General features: G+C 40.1%; 1 protein-coding gene across 2 annotated transcripts in view; it reads left to right on the top strand.

The window, feature by feature from the left end:
- Positions 1 to 20,255, top strand: part of LOC103545664 (saoe class I histocompatibility antigen, A alpha chain-like) — a 198,402-nt gene that overhangs the window by 20,846 nt on the left and 157,301 nt on the right. The window contains exon 9 of one of the 2 annotated variants that reach the window (XR_011530005.1): positions 5,158 to 7,195. The exons of the other annotated variant lie outside the window; for it this stretch is intronic. The gene's annotated coding sequence lies outside the window, so the exon portion shown is untranslated. Of the gene's footprint in view, positions 1 to 5,157; positions 7,196 to 20,255 lie in introns of those variants that run through there. 2 annotated transcript variants of the gene reach the window in all.

Below are 20,255 nucleotides of genomic sequence, written 5' to 3' on the forward strand. Positions count from 1 at the left end.
TCCTTGACCAGGGACCTGCTATTGTATCACAGTAGCACAGATGTCCTCTCTTGCTGTCCCAGTAATACACAGAGCATTTTGGGGCATCCTCACTCCTGGAATGTTGGTCATGGGAATACAGTCCACTGTGCCAGCCTAGGCGCATCCCTCCATGGGACAATGAGAATGTGGACGTCAGTGTGTTCCAATCCTACTCTGCTTATGAATGTTCCCTGATAGGTTTTACACGTGCAACATGTGGCACTGTGACTTGTGTGCTGTGTCCCTTTGAATCACATTTGAGTTATATACTGAAGGATTTCTCTAGGATTGTTCTGACCCCGACTACACCATGGACTAATCTCCATCCTGATGTAACAAATGGGCATGAATAGCATTACAACCTGAGCACTGAAAAGTGAGCAGCATCAGACTGTTTTACATTTGAGTGGGAACATAACTGCAAAACAGCAGGTATTCCAGCTGCCAGCAGGAAATATGATGGGTTTTAAGGAGAAGGAGCTTTTTTTGGTTTTAGGAGGACCGGACTCAGAGGGAGTATAAAAGCGAAGAATGGTTATAGCTGGAGGAAGCCACCTCATGCAAGTTGGGAAGGTGTCAACAACACAGAGTCCCAGGCTTTTTCCTCCTCCTTCTTTCCATCCTTCCCACACTTTTGGTCCAGCAGTGATGGCAACAGTGTGGAACTCACAGATTCAAGGGAATAATCAATGTCCAGCATCACCTGCAAAGGTGATGGGGAGCTAAAGGACTTCCCCGAAGCCCTAGGGGAGGGTTGTTCCAGGCACAGAGTGTATCTGGTTCTGAAGCTCTTCTATATTCACTGTGCCAAGTAGGGCAGAAGCTTGAGGCAGAATATAATGAATGATAGCATCACTGCCGCCTCCAGAGGTCTCTGAATGTGCAGTGACTGTGTCCTTAGCAGGACATGAATGGAAAATTGGTAACGTGAAAGGCAGAAAAGACATACATGTTAAAGTATGAATATGCATCAACAGTAGAATATTTTTCATGGGTTTCAGGAGACTCACAAGATAGAGAAACAAGTTAACACCACCATGAGAAATAGGTTAGCCAAATTCAGAATGTGAAACATTCTACAGGACAAGTGACCTGTTTCTCCAACAAATTTAACCCTTAAAAAGAAAGTAAGGTGGGGTGGGTGGTATGTTGTAGAAGAAAAGATACTTAAAGAGACATAACAACAAATGCAACATGTGGACCTTGTGTGGTTCCTACTTCAGAAAACCAACTGAAAAAGATATACCAAAAGACATTTGAATATGCACTAAGTATTAAGTGAAACTAGCCAATTATTCATAATTTTATCAGGTGTGATAATGGCATGGTTCTTATATTTTTTTAAATCCTTAGTGAGAGATGCACATATATATATATATGTATATAACTATGAAATTATATGTATAGGATTTGCCTTTAATATACTCCAGGAAAGATGAGTGGGAGGAATAGATGAAACATGAGGATAAAATGTTGATAACTGTTGAAGCTGAAGATGAGTAATGAGGGTTCATTATACAATTCTCCCTACTTTTGTGTATTTGAAAACTTCCAAAATAAAAATAGTTTGAAAAAGAAACATGGAGATAGGTACAGAAGAAACTGCTTACAGCATTAAAAGTGGCTTCTTATAAGGAATAGTAGTCCCAAGTGAAGAGGGGTGGGGCAGCAAATCATCTCTGTCTGGGAGAGTTTACAGTTTACTGTAAGCTTGGTAGTACTATTTTACAATAGTATTATATGATAAAGATGAAAATAAAGTGCACAATAAGCCTCACTGGTGCTGGGCTCTGGAGATCCCGGGAGGGAGCCCACAGTCCTCTGGGGAAGAAGCTGGTCACAGAACATGTGAGCACAGGTGCAGTGCAGAGGGGTCTCCAGGTGCAACTGTGCACAGAAAGTTTCCCTCTAGGGAGATGCTTCACATGGCATGTGGAGGTGCCCTAGCAGAGGTGGCATTGGGAGGGGGAAGAGATGACATTCCATTGGAGAACTGGCAGTTTAGGCTCAAGAGTGATGTCAACACTGAGATTCTGGAATCACACTGTGCAATTGGCCGTGTCTCAAAAGTAACATTTTAAAATCTTACCTTCTTTATATCCTCCAAATTTAACCCTAAATTTAGCTTCTATATCTTCCTTGGTCTGAGTCTCCATCTTAAAAGTGGTCCTGATTCCAGGGTAGGACTTTCTCTGACTCCTTTCCTTTGAAATCCTATAGCCCAAAATTTTGCTTCCATCTCCAAGAAGACCACATTCAGGAGGAAATCCAGGAACACAGCATTCAAACATGTGAGGCTAAGGGCCATGGCGGATACTCCAATTCTAAAGGAGCTCATGTGCCCCCTGTTCTCTAGATTCTGATGAAATGCCCAGCACCCCTATGGGAATTCAGGTGTCTTCATACAGGATAATATGCACTAGCAATTGTATATAGTAAAGGCTTTAGAGACATTCCATTCACTTTTTAGCATTCAACATGAATTGCACGACTCTGTATGTGGACAACGAGTAGCTGACCAAGTCAGTAATAAAGCAGGAAAACGTGGATATCTGTCTACTGGACTTTCAGGCTACACTTCACGCAGGACTGTCTCCTTAACTCAACATCAACCAGGAAACTCTCTTCTCCTGAGAATCAGTAATCTCCATTGACTATATGCTGCTTCTGTCCCTTACCCCACAAATCCCATAATGTATCATATCTTTCATAGCATTTCCTGGTGAGGGAAAGAAATGCTCTTCCATGACATGTAAACATGGTCTAGTTATCACCATTTTATTGACACGTGAGATATCTGTTATTCCAAGGAGGACTTACAAAGAGGAATGTTAGTCAGGAAACCATAATAACTTTTTGTCAGCATCCATTCAACTAAGCTAAGGGTAGATGTCTATCAGCCAGAAGGAAAGTTTTCATTCCCTCAGAGTTTTCAAATCCTGAGGATTCTTAAAAGTTGAATTAAAAATGCTGAACATATTACATGGAAGAAGCAAAGCTATACCACATCCCTGAGGGTGGCACTGCTTGTGTGTTTGGTGAAACGTGGTAAGGGGCTTTAAAATCTCTCACTGGAATGCTGAATCCTCTTCACAAGGTCTGAATAATCTCTGGAGTTTATAAGATTTCGAAGTCAAGGGGCACAATCGTGACGGTTTGCTCACTCAGATATCAAAGCCTAGGAAAAGGCTGACATTTACTATTTTATAATAACTTTAAAAGCTATCTTTTTGTCTGACTTTATCCAGGCTTGCTGGGAAAACCAAGTTATATTTGTAGCAGAAAAGGATAAAGGAAAGAGCAGCTCTTCTTCTTTTTGCTAAACAGAGAGCAGTGCTCCGCTGACTGCAGTCTGGGAAGTCTGATGCTAAAATCCTCCACTTGATAAAGTGGTTTTTGATTGAGCATCCTTGACTGGTTTGGCTCAGGAAGTACTTTCAAGGCAAAATTCTCAAGTATCCTTTGACAAGAATATCCATCAGCTCCTGGATTCTAAAGGGCTCATTTTTTCACATCTTTGAAATTGGAGTTTTGGAAGATTCCTGTAGGGTGCCACCACAGAGACAAAGTTGTCTTCAGCTGATGTTGCCTGTGCATGTCTGAAGGTGGCTAATAACAGGCAGGGGCTCTCTATCTGATTGTCACTTTGGCTAATTACCTGCATTAAAAGCACTACATGCAATTGCATTTAACCTAGGTTTAAATTTCTAACTGCCACTTAAAAGGTCTGGAGCGATTATAGTATAATTGAATATTGGTTATCAGGTACACAGAAGAGTCTGATATCACATTCAGAGAATAAAATTCTTTAAGTAAAGTGGTTATTTATCCTGAGCAGAATGGCTGCACTTTTTTGTTTTGTCATGAAGCAACGTTCAGCTGTAATTGATAACCCAAACAGGGAAGAGAGCAAGAAATATAGGAAAACCCCCTTCCATCTTCCTCCTTGATATAGGGGTAAAATTCGAGTTGCTTATCAAATGCCTTGTAACGCATTAAGGGGAGAAGAAGTTGCCATTTTTAGAACAGCTAATTTATGTGTTAAATCAGTAGAGTTTGGTTTGATCAATTTATGACACAATCAGGTATTGTTCAGTAGTTTCCTGTTCACCTTCAAAGAAACTGTTTCAATTACATTTGCGACTTTGGATTGGTTACTTTTTCCTCAGTACCCCAGTCTCCTTACACCTGAACTGTAGGTTGAGTAAAGTAACTATGATGTCTCAGAGGTTGTGGAATTAAATGAGCTGATATTTGAAAGCACTTGGAACAGTGGCCGGCACATAGTAAGTGCTGTACCAGTGTTTGCTGTTATTATTAATCTTATTACTGCAACATGTATATGAAATTAGAGAAAATAACATGAGAAAGTTTAACCAGACAATTCAGAAGGAATCCCTTGTCTTTCAATATGTTGTCAAAGGACATAGGTGACCTTGAAAGTGGTAAAATGACCAAGGTCACAAACAAGTTCTGAAGAGCAGAGTGTGGCAGCAGGTGTCTCAGTGATGCTGTGCAAAACGTCCTGTGGCCAAAGCGATTCAGAGAACACTCAGACTCTAGATTTCTCAAATTATGAAATCTTAAAACATGGGTATTGATGGGAACATATATAAGTGAATTGATAAATATGTGGTATGCCAATCAGCCAAAAACACGGCATACATTTAATGTAGATTTATTTTTTCCTTCAAAAGCTATTAATGAATTAATTGTGCAGCATAAAAATGATGTAAAGCTGTGATATGTTGAAGACTTTCCAGGTGCCAGGGGCTAGCACTTTACATTTATTCTATCTCTAATCTATATAATAGCTCAAAGCTCATTGTAGAAATGAGGACACTGGGGACTAGAAAGGTTAAGATAAGTAACGTGTCCAAGGCTACACTTCTAATCACTGAGGCTGAGTGATGGAGAGAACATTAAATTCTGCTGGACCCTCATGAAAAAAAAACAGTATTTGCATTATTGTGGCGAGATTCTTTCAGTTGCAAGTGAACAGTTTCAGGGGATGAGAATTAACATGGTTTACCTGGGAAGGCCGAGGGTGAGGCCAACTTGAGACATGATTGGATCCAGGGACTCAAATTTGTCATCAGATTCGCTCTCTGTCTCTGTCTCTCTCTCTCTTCCTAGGGAAGATGACCAATATCAACTCCAACTCCCCTCACTTTATCCCACCTTAACAACTTCAGCAGAAAGAGAGACATCTTTCTCACAGTGTCCATACATGAAGTACCTGAGAAGATTATCCTTGGACCAATGCCTATTGCTATGGGGATGTGGTACCATGTGGTGCACCCTGACTGGTCAGCTCTATACCATGTGATTCCCTCATCTCATGGTGTGTCATATTTCCTAAGATATTTAAGAGTGAGCTGTATTTAAATAACATAACTACTAAAAGAAAAGATCTTTGAAAATTCCCTGGTGTGTGAGAGAAATGAGAGACAACACTGACTGTTAGCACTGCTGACTTTCTCCATTTCCTTACCTTTATGTTTCCACCTAAAAGTTCCATCTTTTACTCCAAAAATTACCTGGAAGACAGAGTCACCTTTCTGGGATCATAATTTTGATCCTAATTCCTGTGAGATGAGCACCAAATGCCTTTGACCTGAGGTCTTTATTTATAAAAGTCTCTGCATTCGCAGCCACAGCCCTGTGGGGAGCATGCATTCAGATGGTTCCAAAGTCACCCTGAGGTTGGCAGACTCTCAGATTCCCCCAATGTTCCCATCCTCTGGTATTCCAGCCCTTGTGTAATATCTACCCTTGGAAACGAAGCCGGACCTAGTAACTTGCTGGTAACAACAGAATCTGGTGAAGTGAAGGAATATATATTTTGGGATCACCACAGGACAGGATATGAGGGACCTAGAGTCGGTGTCTCAAGGTTGGCTGTCCAAGCCAGGCTGTAGAAGCAGACTCGCCATGGAACCCAATGACAAATGGCCCTGCATTCCTTTTCTGCCTGAGGGGTTGCTCCTCTAGATGTTAACCTCCACAGTTCCTGTCATCAGACAGGATGATGAGAAGAAAGAGATCACCATTTGTGATTCTCATCCTGGCTGATATTAACTAGGGATCCCTCTTTAAAAAGGACAGGAAGGGAAGTGACGAAACAGGGACTCCCAAACCTAACACCTAGTGAGCCCAAACACTCCCCCAAGGAAGCCTCATGGCTAGAAAGATGAGGAAGGTGATAGTCTCCAATTCTCCGTGCTGCCTCTTGTGATCCAGCTCTCCCTTACTCCAACTTAGAATAAGGTCCCAGGGAGCCCACAGTGGTGAACACTGTAAATCTATTTCCCATCTCCAGAACAGACCACCACAGCCACCCACTCCTAGGAAGTCCTATTCTCTCTATATGTATTAGTTCCATTGTGTGCAACAGAAACTCAAATAACAGTGGTCTAAACAGAATAGAATCTTGTATGTGTTGCACATGACAGTGAGGCAGGCGGTCCAGGGCTGCTAGGGTGACTGCACTATGAGGTTGTCCAGGCATCCAGGTTCCTATGACCTTCCTTCTCTGCTGTCCCCTGGCTGTTGCCCTTATTAGCATGACCCAAGACACCTAAGACCATGTCCATGGTCCATGAGCAGGGCAGGGAAAGCAGGGAAGGAGGTAAATTTTCCTCCCTTTAATGACAAAACCTATAACTTCACATCTGCTTCATCTAATTGGCCAGGACTTAGTCAGATTAACACAACTAGCCTCAAGGGAAACTGGAGAATAAATGCAGTTTTTAATCTGTGTGGCCCTGTGCCAAGATAAAATTCTATTACTACGGAATAGGATGATTTATGTTATACTTATTACATTTTTAAAAGTCAGGAGTGACAGAATTGTTATTATCAATACTTTAAACTGAGTGAGATTGATAATTAAAAAATGTAATAATCTCAGAATATATTGCAAATTGATAGCAATGGTGTAGATAGAGTGTGGTAAAATAACACCTGAAAAAAAGGGAAATCTCTCACTATAATACTGTGAATACTGGTAACAGTGATTAATGTTTAGGGAGAAAATTTGGAAGAATTGTGCACAAGATAGAAGAGGAAACTTTCGTCACTGTATACCCTTTTATGTTATATGAATTTTTAAAACATTGTGCATGGATTACCTGTTCAAAATAAATTTTGGATTACCAAAGAAAAACCCACATTCACTTAGCAAACATTTATTGGCAGTTACTGGATGGCAGGCTTTCTGCTAGGCTCAGTGAGGGAAACATCAAGGAATTCACAATGGGGTTGGATAACCTGGTCAACATGTTAGAATTAGTAGCTGGGAAAGAGCTTTCAGGAGGAATCAATGTCTAGACTGAGACCTGGCAGAAGAATAGACTTAGTCAAAGTCAGTGGACAGAAGAAGCCTTTTAGAGAAAGAGCATCACAAAGGCTCAGAAGAGAGAGAGAGAGAAAGAGAGAGAAAGAGAGAAAGAGCACGTGGGGAGTGTGGAAGAACTGTTAGCAGATAAGCGTGGAGATTAGAGAGAGAAGAGCTCAGTGACAAAAAGTAAGAGTGGAGTGGTCGCTACGCTCCACACCACAAAGACCACCTCAGCTTGAGGAGAACCTTGGCTTTTAACCCAAGAACAACATGCAGCACATGGCAGCACTGAAGCCAGGGAGAACCCTAATCAGATCTGCATTTTGGAGCAATCTGTCTGGTTGAAGTGTGAAGAATGAATTGAGAGACACTAGACTGGATCCACGGAGAAGAAGCAGGGTGGGCAGGGAAAACTTTTGCAGGAACAATAATGAGGATATCAGGATGGAGGAAAAGAGTTGAAAGGACCAGAGAGTGCCGAGTGTAAGTTCAAGTGCTTGTCATGGGAGCAGGAGTGTGTGAAAAATGCAATGGGAAAGAGAGGTCCCCAAATGGTCAGCATCCTACCTGGGATAACAGTGGGTGGGTTCATAAGCTGTTGGGTGATGGGCAGGGGCGGGGAAGGGGGTTCAATTTAGTTGAGGTCGATAAACACTTATTGAGTGCCTACTATACTGCAGGTATTGTGCCACTTCCCGGGGACATAAGAAGACTAAGGTACCTACCTTTGTGACCCAAATGTCTTGCCTTGAAGAGGAACTGTGCCAATCCATGACCTTCCAGGAGCCCCTCTAATTTTATCTTGTCCCTGTGTGGGAAGTAAGCTGCGACCTGGAGAGGAAACTTCCCCCCACTATTTACCTATTGTTTCCTTCTTCCAAGTGTGATGAGGACCAGTTCTCCCAATGTTCATCACCCTGAGCCTCCTCTTCTTGCCTGAAGATGGAGGGCTGCTCTGTCCCTTACAACCTGTGGGCTGGGGATGGGGAAACCATGGAAAGGCCAGAGTGGAGCCAAGGATGAGGAGGTCTCAGAGCAACACACACATAAATTCACGCACACCCACACACACGCACCCCCCCCACACACATATGCAAACACCCATAAGTGCTTATATACCCACATGTACACATATACCCTCAAACAACCCACACACACACATATGCCCATACATGCTTCTATTTACACACAAGCACACACATACATACACTCACACATGCAAATATAACCACGTTTCCATAGCGTAGTAGTTATCATGTTTGCCTAACATATGCAAACGTACCCATACATGTTTACATGTAGACAGACACATAAATGCACAACACACACTCCCTTAAGATTTGGGGCCTGGCTAATTCTCATTTAGTCTAAGAAATTTAGGACCCTGAGGGAGAAGGACCTAAGAAAATTTGTCCTACCAGAAAGAGACTCACTTTCCTGGTACTCTGGGACTTTCTGGATTTCATGTGACCTTGCTCCTGGCCCTCCTCCTACATGAGCAGGGGATCTGAACTTAGATCAAGATCCTGGAGTCCAGAGGCAGCCACATGCACTGGCCCACCCTGGGAATTGGGCTCTGGGAGTCTAACAGGCCACCAGCCTCCCAACTTACCTGCCTCTTCTTGGCCTGTCCTCCCACAGTCCGATGTCCCTCCCAGGTTTTGCTGCACAACAGGATGTCTACACATTGACTCCAGAAGTAGCAGGGACAGGAGGTGCTACTCAGTCCCTTGGGGTGAGACATTCTTAGATCAGGATGGGGAAGCCCAGATCCTCTTCCTCATCTGAGCTCTTGTCCTGTGACCCCAGCTCCAGTGAACTCAGCTCCCAGGAGATCCTAGCTGGAAAATCTCACCCCACACCTTGCTGAACTCTTATCTCTGTGTACTTACCCACTGCACACTTCAGTTTCCTCACCTGTGAAATGGGTGATGTTTTAGGGATGTGGTGAGGATTGATTGAGTTGATACATGTGAAGAGCTTAGAACAGTGCCTAATACACAGTTGATGCCCAATCAATGTTTGTTCTTGTGGCTGGAGGGAAGCAAGGTGGGAGAGAGAGGGGAGGCTGATGATAGAGGTTGGGCCCTGTGAGCCCTTGTTGCCTGGCATGGTAAACAGAGAAGTGAAGATGAGAGTCCATTCTGAGAAAGGTCGCTCTGGTGCAGTGGGAGAAGAGATTAGAGAGGATGAGAATGTATCTGCAGGGACCAGTTAGGATGCTGTTGCAGGGGCCCAGCACCAGTGATGTACATTATCTGTCTCCATCCTAAACACCTCCTTTTCCCACCTCAATTCCTTTGCACATTCCTAACCACATCCTCCTCCCATCACAGAGTCAAAGTTAGTTAGGAAGGAATTGCTGAGTGCTCCTTGGACAGTGTAGTCATAGTGACTGGGCCCACTATTGGGAACCTCCTCCAAGAGGTCACCTGCAGTGTCTGCCTGGTGCACATGAAAGACCTGTGAGCATATTCTGTGGCCACAACTTCTGCCAGGCCTGAATCACTGAGTGCTGTGTCACTTTCACGTGCCCCAAGGGAGCCATGTGCTGTCCATTCTGCAAAAAGCCATTTCAAGAGGGGGACATTAGGTCCAACAGGACTCTGGCCAGTTTGGTCTCCATCCTCCTAACACTGGAGCCCAGGAGTGAGAATCCAGCATGGGAAGTCTGGTTCTGTAAGCAGCACAAGGAAAGACCTTTTGCTATTTCCTGGAAGACCAGCATTTCCTGTGTATGGTTTGCAAAGATCTCAAAGAGCACAAATGCCACTCGGTGCTGCAGAGGGAGGAAGATGCTAGGTCTTATGAGGTAGGTAAACCTTTTTACTGCCTAGTCTAAATTTGGGCCAAAATTTTGGTGACTGCTTTATTACTGGCATTGACACTATTATGCACTAATAACACTATTAATACTTTTACTGTATTCTAAACACAATTGTGAATGCAACAATAGTTTCCTTTCCATCCTGGATTATATTGGTAAAAATTACTTCTATACGCATGCTACTTCTAAAATTCTCAGGCAACAGAAGGCATCATAATTTCTCTGCCTGCAGATTACAGAAACTTTAGTGTTACTCTAAGATTTCACATACTCTCCAAAATCCTCTTGAGATTTCTCGGTGTGCAGGAAACATAATTGGACATATACTGAAAAGGCAAGAAAGTTCTAAATAGATAGTGCTTTTACTTGAGCTGGACCATGCTGTTTGGACAAATAAAAACACTATACTATTTCTAGAAAAAGTGAACCTTGACATATTCATCAGGCATTTTTTGGCTGAACTGGAAAATCTAACTCAAACTTGTCAAAATGGGAGTTCATTATCTTATTGAACAAACTAAAGGAAAATCAGGGATACAAGTGAACCTGCAACCAAGCCTGATTCCCCTCTGCTGCTCCTGCTGGAAGGTGTGGAGCAACCTGTCCAGGGAGGACAGTGCTGGACAAAGATTCAGGCCACAACTCTGATTCAGCAGCTACAAGTCTGTCTCAGATGGGTCTATTCCTGGTCCTGGGTTGAGTGTAAGTTAAGATATCTGATCATAAAGCTTTAAGCTGCACATGACAACATCATTCTAAGTGATGGGAGTGAAGTAGCAGAAGGTTTGTTTTTTCTCTAAATAGTTCAAGCCACCCCACTAAAAGGTTATAAATATAGAGGGAAAATGAGGAATCAAGGTTAGATATCAAAAAGATATCAATTTTTAGGAGTGATGGGTATTACAAGTCATATAACAAATAAATTATTGTTATTATAGCAATCCAGATGAATTTCAGAAATTCAGGTCACCTCGTGAACAGAAGCAGCTATGCTAGAGACCAGAGTATCCAGAGTAAGCTATCCAGGGTAAGGCCTGCATGCACAAAGCTAAGGGAGATATTTAGGACTCACAGTCAACACAGACAGCCCTATTTCCTTCCTGGTGGCATCTGTACAAGATGAATAAATATTTGTGAATGAACTCATGAAAGACTCTCCAAAGTCTGTGGTGGGGGAGCAATGGTGCCTAAAATAGCACAGTGGGAAAAGTTGGAGATTCTCTGGTTGAAGAAATGATAACTTAGACTTAAGGCTTTTAAAAGAAATGATGACTTTCTATTTATTTTAGGGACCATGGCCATCAACCCAAGAGAGAACAAAGGACATCTAGGATTTTTTTGAACAGCAGACTGAAGTGTCCACTTCAGTCAGAAATCGTTCTGTGACAGCAGCCGCAGACGGTGAATAATGGAAATTATAGGATAGAGATATCTAGAAAGTCCCCTTTCCTCACATGGACAATGCAGGAAGCAAGAAAAGTAAGGTGAACCTCCAGCGGTCACATTAGAGTTACTTTTCTGTCTGAGGTAGCCAAGTGACCAGAGAGAGAACACTTCACCTTTCTGAGACCCACTGCTCTCCTGTAAAGGAGAAATAACACTTCCCCTGTTTGATTCTCATAGTTTTCATGAGCTTTAGATGTGTTCTTTGTAATTTGCAAGATGCTACGTAATTTAAGTTGTTTTAATAGTATTCAATAATAATAATGATGACTTCTCCTATCTTGTGGAGGAGGAAATTTAGGAACACCTTGCTGAAGTGATTTACCCCAAGTCTAGCCAAGGGTAAGATATGGTTCTCTTATTTTCATCCGGTGGAGTTCTGACCCTCAGTCTCTTTCTCTAGCAGTGGAAGTAGTCCTGGACAGGGATATGACTAACTCAAAGCTCCAGGTCTCCGAGGATGGAAAACACGTGACTAGGAGAGGCTCTCTGCTTGGGCCATCAGCTCAGCCCAAGAGACTGGACATCAACCCCTACGTGAGGAGGACTGCTCCTCTGGGACACACTGCTGGATAGTAGAACTGCCATACTGGGGAGACTGTATTTTGGGGGGTGTCTCGAGAGCCAGTGAGAAGAAAGGGAAGGATCTCCTTCTGCTAGAAGGAGGGAATCTGGACTGTGAGAGTCACCAGGGGACAGTTTGAGACTCTCACAACCCCAGAACCAAACTGACCCTGGGTGAAAATCTCCAGATGGTAGAGGTGACCTGGATTGCAGGAAGTATCAAGTTTTCTAATACAGAAAAAGAGGCCACCGTTATTACTTTTCAGGATTCTTTTACAGGGGAATTAGTACCATTCTTTGGCCTCTAAAAACCAGAGGCATAGCTGACCCTGTATCCCTGAGAAGGACTGGCTTTCCCTTGGCCTTTCATGAGAACCTGATCAGAAATGGGTTAATTACCAGGGTCAGTGGTTCCTATCATGTTAGGTCCATGTTGACCATCAGTGAAGGGACAGATGTGACAGACTCCCTGCCATCACACCCATGTGATTTTTAAGGATGGTAAGAGGTCTGTGTTCTCCACATATCAACTGGATCCGCCCCACTGATTCCCAGCAGAGGTCATGGCATGTGTGTTCCAGTTCCTAAACATCATCATTCCATTTCCAGCCCACAGCCCAGCACAGCCCAGATTTCAAACCATCTGAAGCAGCAGTCCTCAAACTTTAGTGTGCACAAAACCTAGGAGGCTTGTTGAAAATGCAGATTCCTGGGTCTACCTGAGATAACCAGATACAGTACCTCTGGTGCTGAGCTTGAGAATTTGATTTTTGAGAGGAGCTCCAGGTGTTTTGAGATCATCCTATAAGAAAAATAGTCTTAGAGGCCTGTTTCTGTAATTCTAGCGTGTAAGCAAATGATGTGAGGATCTTGTTAAAAATGCAGATGCTGATCCTGTAAGTCTGGTGCTGGTCCTGAAATCCATTCTCATGGGCATGAAATGTGTAACATAAAGATTATGTTTTTACTCTAGGTTTTTAAATATTATTTATAAAAGGGTTCACCATGTGACGTGCCCATCAAAATCCAGTATTCAGAAGCCCAATGGCCTGATCATCCACCAGGTCTGTTACTAAAGGTCCATGAATCTATTTACTTCAGTCAATGCCACTTTGTGTACTCTATGGCCAATCAATGTTGACCTTAACGGCACAGAGTCTCCAGTGCTTTGGGCTGTCGGCAGTTCACCATCAAACAGCAGATGGCTGCAGACTCCTTTGGATTTGCCACAATGGAATAAACAACTTTTCCATCAGTGAAACCCATGGAAAAAGAAAAAAAGGCAAATAAACCTTCAGTTAGAGGTCAAAAATGAGAAGCAAGAGAAAAAAGCAGAAAGAAAATTTGAAGAGATCATGTTTGAAAGTTCTCCAAATTCAGTGAAAAACTTTAGCACATTGATGCAAGAACCTCAACAGACACCAAAAGAGAGAACCACAAAGAAGGTCACACCTAGGTTCATCAAAGTCAAGCTGCTGAAAATCAAAGATAAGAAAAAATCTTGAAAGCATCAAGAGATAACCTTATATACTAGGTGTGCTAGTTTTAAATGTTTACAAATTCTTTAATATTCTTTCCTTCAAAAGGTAGAACTAATTCCTCTCCTCTTGAGTGTGGACTAGACTCAGTGACTCACTTCTAAAGAACAGAATAAAGTGGAAGTGATGTTGTGTGACTTCAGAGGTTAGGTCATAAAAGGGACTGTGGTTTTCTGCTCTCTCTTTCTCTCTCTCTCCCTCTCTCCGATCATTTGCTTGGAAGAAGCCATGTCCTAATCAAGGAACCTCTGACATTTGCCTGGTTGGATGTGAACATTGCTATGCACCAGTAACTTCTTTGTGCCTCTCACTTCCCGCCTTTTTAAATGTCCTATAGTGCTTATCTTTTATCTGTCTCATAGCTGCATGTTAGATCTGTTAGGAGAGGGGGACAGGTAACTTGTCTCTCTAGTTCACAGGCCTTCACATCATGAGGAACTCTATGTGAAGAGCTTCACTTACAGAAACACACTCAATGAGCCTCATCTATACCTGAACCTGATGTAGATAGATGATGAGATTTTAGACTTTTAACTGATTCTGTGATGGAATAAGATTTTTGGGTCCTTGGGCAGGAAGCACTTTATTTTGCAGGTGGAAAGTGACAAAGATTCCCTCTCTGACTAAACTTGAGTTAGGCTTCTATGAGACCTCTGCTCGACTAGGCCTTGACTTGTGGGCTTCAATATCCGTTTTTGCTCCAAAATGGATTCTGTCAAGTCAGTTTTGCAAGAATCCCTCACCCTACATATCTGGTCAAATTCCACATCTCCCACTATGCCCCAGGTAATATTAGATTATTCTGGCCTGCCCTTAGTAAGAATCCTATTAGGTCAGTTTAGCAAGAATTACCCTATCCACTTAGGAATTTTCTATCGATGAACATCCTCCCCCTTGATTATCAATACCTCATTTTTCCCTGTTGTACTCATAGTTGAGCCAATATCTCTCCCCTACTGCAAAACTCCTATTGCAGTAGTTCTTTAAATAAAGTCTTCCTCACCATTCTTTAACAGGTGTAAGAATTACTTTTATTTCTTTAACAGAGGAATATAAGTAGTTAGTGACCAGAAGGTGGACTATGGTGGTTTTCAAATGTCCACAAATTCTTTGATATTCAAGAGGTGGAGACTAATTCCCCTCCCCCTGAGTGTGAGCTGGACTTATTGGTTCACTCCAAATGAACAGAAGAAAGCAGAAGTGATAGAGTGCAACTTCACAGAATAGATCTTAAAAAGTACTGTAATTTCCTGTTTGGTCTACTGTCTCCTATATCACTTTCTGAGGCAATTCACCTGCCATGTTGTGTGGACACTCAGCTAAGAAGACACCCACATGGCAAGGAACTGAGGCTTTTGCCAACAACCACATGAATGAGCTTTGAAGTGGATCCTTCCATGTTAGTAAAGCCTTTCAGTTCTGGCCAACATCTTGATTGCAACCTTATGAGAGACACAGAGGTAGAACCACCAAGTTAAGCCACTCCTAGATCCCTTAACAACTGGAAACATGTGAGACAGTAAATTCTTGTTGCTTTAAGCTGGTATGTTTTAGAGTAATTTGTTACAAACCAATAGATGACGAATGCACAGCAGAACAATAGTGCAATGAATGGCTGATTTCTCATTAGAAACAACAAAAAGCAGAAGAAATTGGAGCAACATATTCAAAGTCCTGATAGGAAAAAGGTGCCAAACAAGAATTCTATATCCATTGAAGCTGTCCTTCAAAATAAAGGTGATTTTTAAAATTATTTATATCATTTTTAGAATTCCATTTTAATTTTCCAGTTAGGTATTTTTTGGTATTATTTTTATTTTTATAGTGGTTGTCTTAGGAATTTCAACATACATCCTTAACTTCAAACAATCTACTTCCACTTGCCAATGTACTATTTCACATAAATATAGAGATCTTACAAACATTTAGGCCTCTATACTATGCCCATCTTTTATGTTAGTGGTGTTATATGTAATACATCTATATAGCTTACAAGCCCCACAAGAAAAAGTTACAATTTTAGTTTTAAATAGTTATTTGTTTAGAAGTAACAGAGAAAGTGCAAAAAAAAGAAGAGATGGCCTTTTGCATTTAGTCAAATATTTGCCATTTCTGACACTCTGTATCTTCTGAGAGTCTGAGTTTCCATCTGGTGTCATTTGCCTTCAGGCTGAAGAACTTCCTTTGCCCTTTCTTATAGTGGAAGTCTGTTAATGACAAATTCTTTCAGTTTTCTTTTATCTAAAAATCTCTTTATTTTGCCTTCATTTTTGAAGGACGTTTTTGCTGGATATAGAATTCTGATTGACAATTTTTTCTTTCAGGTCGTTATAGTTGTTCCACTTTCTTCTAGCTCTATGTTTTTTGATGGGAAGTCATCAGACAGTAAAGAAAGGACAAAAGAACCAAAACCAAAGAAAATATCATGATAGACATAGTATCTCTCATATCAAAAACTACCATATAAACCTGATGGATCACCACTCCAATTAAAAGGCAGAAATTGTCAGAATAGGTTAGGAAACAAAACCCAACCGTATGCTGCTTACAAGAGATGCACTTCAATATAAAGACACAAGTTGAAAGTACGTTGATGGAAAGAGATATGCCATGCAAACAGAAACCACGAGGAGGCTGAAGTGGCTATACTAATATCAGAAACAAAAGAGATTTCTAAGTAGAATATATTGTCCGAGATAAAGAGAGATACCACAAAATGATAAATCTAACACAATGAGAAATTTCACAATTACAGACAGAAAGAAGGTCAGTAGTTGCCTAGGGTTTGGGGTAGTGAGAGAGGATCAAATACAAAGGGGCATGAGGCAACTTTTTAGGATGAAGGAACTCTTCCAGATGTTGGTTGTGGTAGTAGTTCTGTGATTCTAAACAATTAGGGATATTCATCGAACTGCTCATTTAAAATTGTTTAATTTTATTTCACATAAATACCTTAAGAAACTTTAAAAAGTGGGGAGAAAGAAGGCAAAATAAAGACACTTTTAGATAAATAAAAACTGAAAGAATTCATTGCTAGCAGTCCTGTATAAAGTAATTTTAAAAGAAGTCCCCCAGGCTTAAGGGAAATGACACTAGATGAAAACTCATATATACAGAAAGAAATACCTAACAGAAATATAGGTAATATTCTTGTTTATCTACATTTTTCTTAATTTTTTAAAAGACATGACTGTTTAAATCAAAAAAGTATTGCATTGCATTATTTGGCTTATAATATATATTGATGTATGTATACCGTGATATATATATATGACAATAACAGCATAAAGGCAGTTAAATGGAACTATATTGTTTCAAGTTTCCTATATTTTCCCAGATGTACTTGCAATGTTGCCTTACGTAGACTGTGAAAAGTTAAGATGCAAGTTTCAATCTTACAACAACTATAAAAAATTAATGGAAATAAATATAGCTAAAAAGCCATTAGAAGACATAAAATCATAAACAAAAGTATTTGCTTGAAACAAAGGAAGGTAGGAAAGGAGGAACAGGAATGGAAAAGAGATGAGAAAATTCAAAAACAAATAGCAAAATGATAGGGCCAAATCCTACCATATCAACAGTCATGTTAAATATAAATTGATGAAAATTTGAATTAAAAGGCTGAGATTATCAGACTGGATAAATATTAAGGCCGACCCTATGCTCTATAAAATAGAAAAATGTTAAAAACAAAATAAAAAATAGATTCAAAGTTAAAGGGTGAAGGAATATGCCACGTAAACAGAAAGTGTAAGAAAACTGGAATGTGTGTGATACTCTGAAGCAAAACAGGCTCTAGGAGAAGGAGGATGCCAGAGACAAAGAGGGAGCTTCCATAATAATAATAGGTCAGCATCACAAGAAGCCGAAAGTAGTAAATGTATAAACACCTGACTATAGAGCTCCACAATAGATGAAGCATAAAGTGGCAGAACTGAAAAAGAAATAGGCAAATTAACAAATACATTTACAGATCAGTACTCCTATCTCATTAACAGAACAAGTATACAAAAATTGAGTAAAGATATAAAAGACAGAAACCATGTTATGAGCCTTGACTTAATTCATATGTATTGAGCACCACATCCAGCAATAATAGAGTAGACATTTTTTCAAGTGTACCTGGAACAGGCACAAAAATAGACCATCTTCTGGCCTGAAAACAAATCTCAATAAATTTAAAGGGACTGAAACGAACAAGTACACTCTCAGACTACAGTGACATTAAATTAGAAATTCATAACATGAAGATGTCTGGAAAATCCTCAAATATCAGAAATTCATCAACACATTTTATACTCAAGGGTTATCATGGCTTAAAGAACTCACAAGAGAAATAAGAATCCCTTTTAATTGAATGAAAACGTAATAAAAATTTGTAGGATGAAGGAATAGCAGTGTTCAGAGGGAAATTTATAACATTATATGGATAATAAGAGAATATTTTGAACAATTTATGCAAATTAGACTTGATAGAGAATTAAATGAACAAATTCCTTTAAAGACACAAATTACTGAACTAAATCAGGTAGAAATAGGAAAGCTAAATAATCCTGGATGAATTAAAAAAATTAAATTCATAATTTAAAAATATTCTACAAAGAAAACTCCAGGCTCAAATGGCTTCACTGGTGGATTCCATCAAACATTTAAGTATCCAGTCCTACACAAACTCTTGGAGAAAACAGAGAAGGAAGGAACACTTTCCAATCATTTTATGAGGCTCGTATTACGCTGATCCAAAAACCAGGCAAAGATATCAAAAGGTAACTTCAGTCCAATGTCTCTCATGAACCCTTAAGTAAATATCAGCAAATTGAATCCAACTCATTATGACCAAGTAAGTTTTATCTCAGGATGCAAGTTTGGATGAATATGTGGAAATCAATCTAATGTATCATGTTGATAGAATAAAGAACAATGACCATAGGATCATCTCCATGCAGAAAAAGCATTTTAAAACTTCAACACCCATTCATGATAAAATCTCTCAGTAAACTAATAATAAAAGGCCAATTCTTCAATTTGATAAACTATCTATGAAAAACTTACAGTTGACATCATACTTTATGGTGAAACTGAATATTTTCTACTCAAGATATGGAACAAGGCAAGGATGTGGGCTTTCATTATTTCTGTTACACATTGTAGCAGAGTTCCTAACAAGTGTATTAATTCTATAAAAAGAAATAAAAGGGATATAGTTTATAAAGAAGAAGTAAAGTCTTAATATGCAGCTGACATAATCTTGTGATAGAAATTCTTCAGGTAAGGAAACCTTCCAGAGCTGATAGATGAATTGAGCAAGATTTCAGGGTACAAGGTCAGTTGTATTCCTATGTATTAGCTATGTAAAATTAAGAAAATAAAAAATTTTAAATTCCATTTATAGCAACACCAAAATAAAATATTTAGGTATCACTCTAAAGAGAGCGCTCAAAATTTGTACACTGAAATCTACATAGCACCACTGAGAGAAAGTAAAGAAAAACTAAATAAATGGGGCGAAATACCATATTCAAGGACTTGGATACTCCATATTGTTAAGACATCAATTCTCCCAAAATTGATCTATAGATTAAATGCAATTCAATCCTCAATCCTAAACATGAATCAAAATTCTGGCAGATTTTTTAAAAAGAAATTGTCCAGCTTATTCTACAATTTCTATGCAAATGCAAAGGACTTTTTGAATAGTCAAAATAATTTTTTGAAAAGAAGAAAAAACTTGGAGGATGCACAAAACCTGATTTTAAGACTTACTATAAAGCTCCAGTAATCAAAATAAAGTGGTGTTGGCCTGAGGATAGTCTAGATCAATGGAATGCAGAAGTAGAATGATACATATATGCTCATGACAAAGGGTCAAGGTAATTCAACAAGGAAAGGATAGTCTTTTCCGTAAATGATGTTGGAACAAATCGATACAAGGAAAAGAACAAACACCGTGTCCTAAAACTAACTTGAAATGAAGCACAGACCTAAACACAAGATCTAAAATTATTAAGCTTCCAAAACTGTGCTATCCCATAGAAGTATCATTTGAACCACAGATGTAATTTTAACTTTTCTAGTAGTCACATTTAAAAAAGTAAAAAGTAATGGGTGAAAATACTTTTAATACTTTCTTTAACTCAAAACAGTCAAAATACTATAAGTTCAGCACATAACCAATAAGAAGATTATTAATGAGATATTTTACATTCTTTTTCTCATACTTTACCTTTCTTGAAACTATTGTTTTGAACCTACAGGAGCAGAAAATTCCTTAATTTTAAGTCCCACCATGTAGTGACCTTCATCCAGATTCAACTATCCTAGGATTTGCTGACCACATCAGAATCACTTACGCCTCAAACTGGATGCAGGACAGAGTGAGCACAGAGACAGAGTTGGGGGTAGGACCCCACCTCAGCTTCCTCCCTCCTCTCCCAACTTTCCTCCACTCATGAGCCCTTCATCCTCCTCCAGTCTCTAGGAGTTCATGAATTCCCAGACACAAATGGGGAGCAGGTCA

Source organism: Equus przewalskii, chromosome 19, assembly GCF_037783145.1.
Source record: "Equus przewalskii isolate Varuska chromosome 19, EquPr2, whole genome shotgun sequence".
Lineage (NCBI taxonomy): Eukaryota > Metazoa > Chordata > Mammalia > Perissodactyla > Equidae > Equus > Equus przewalskii.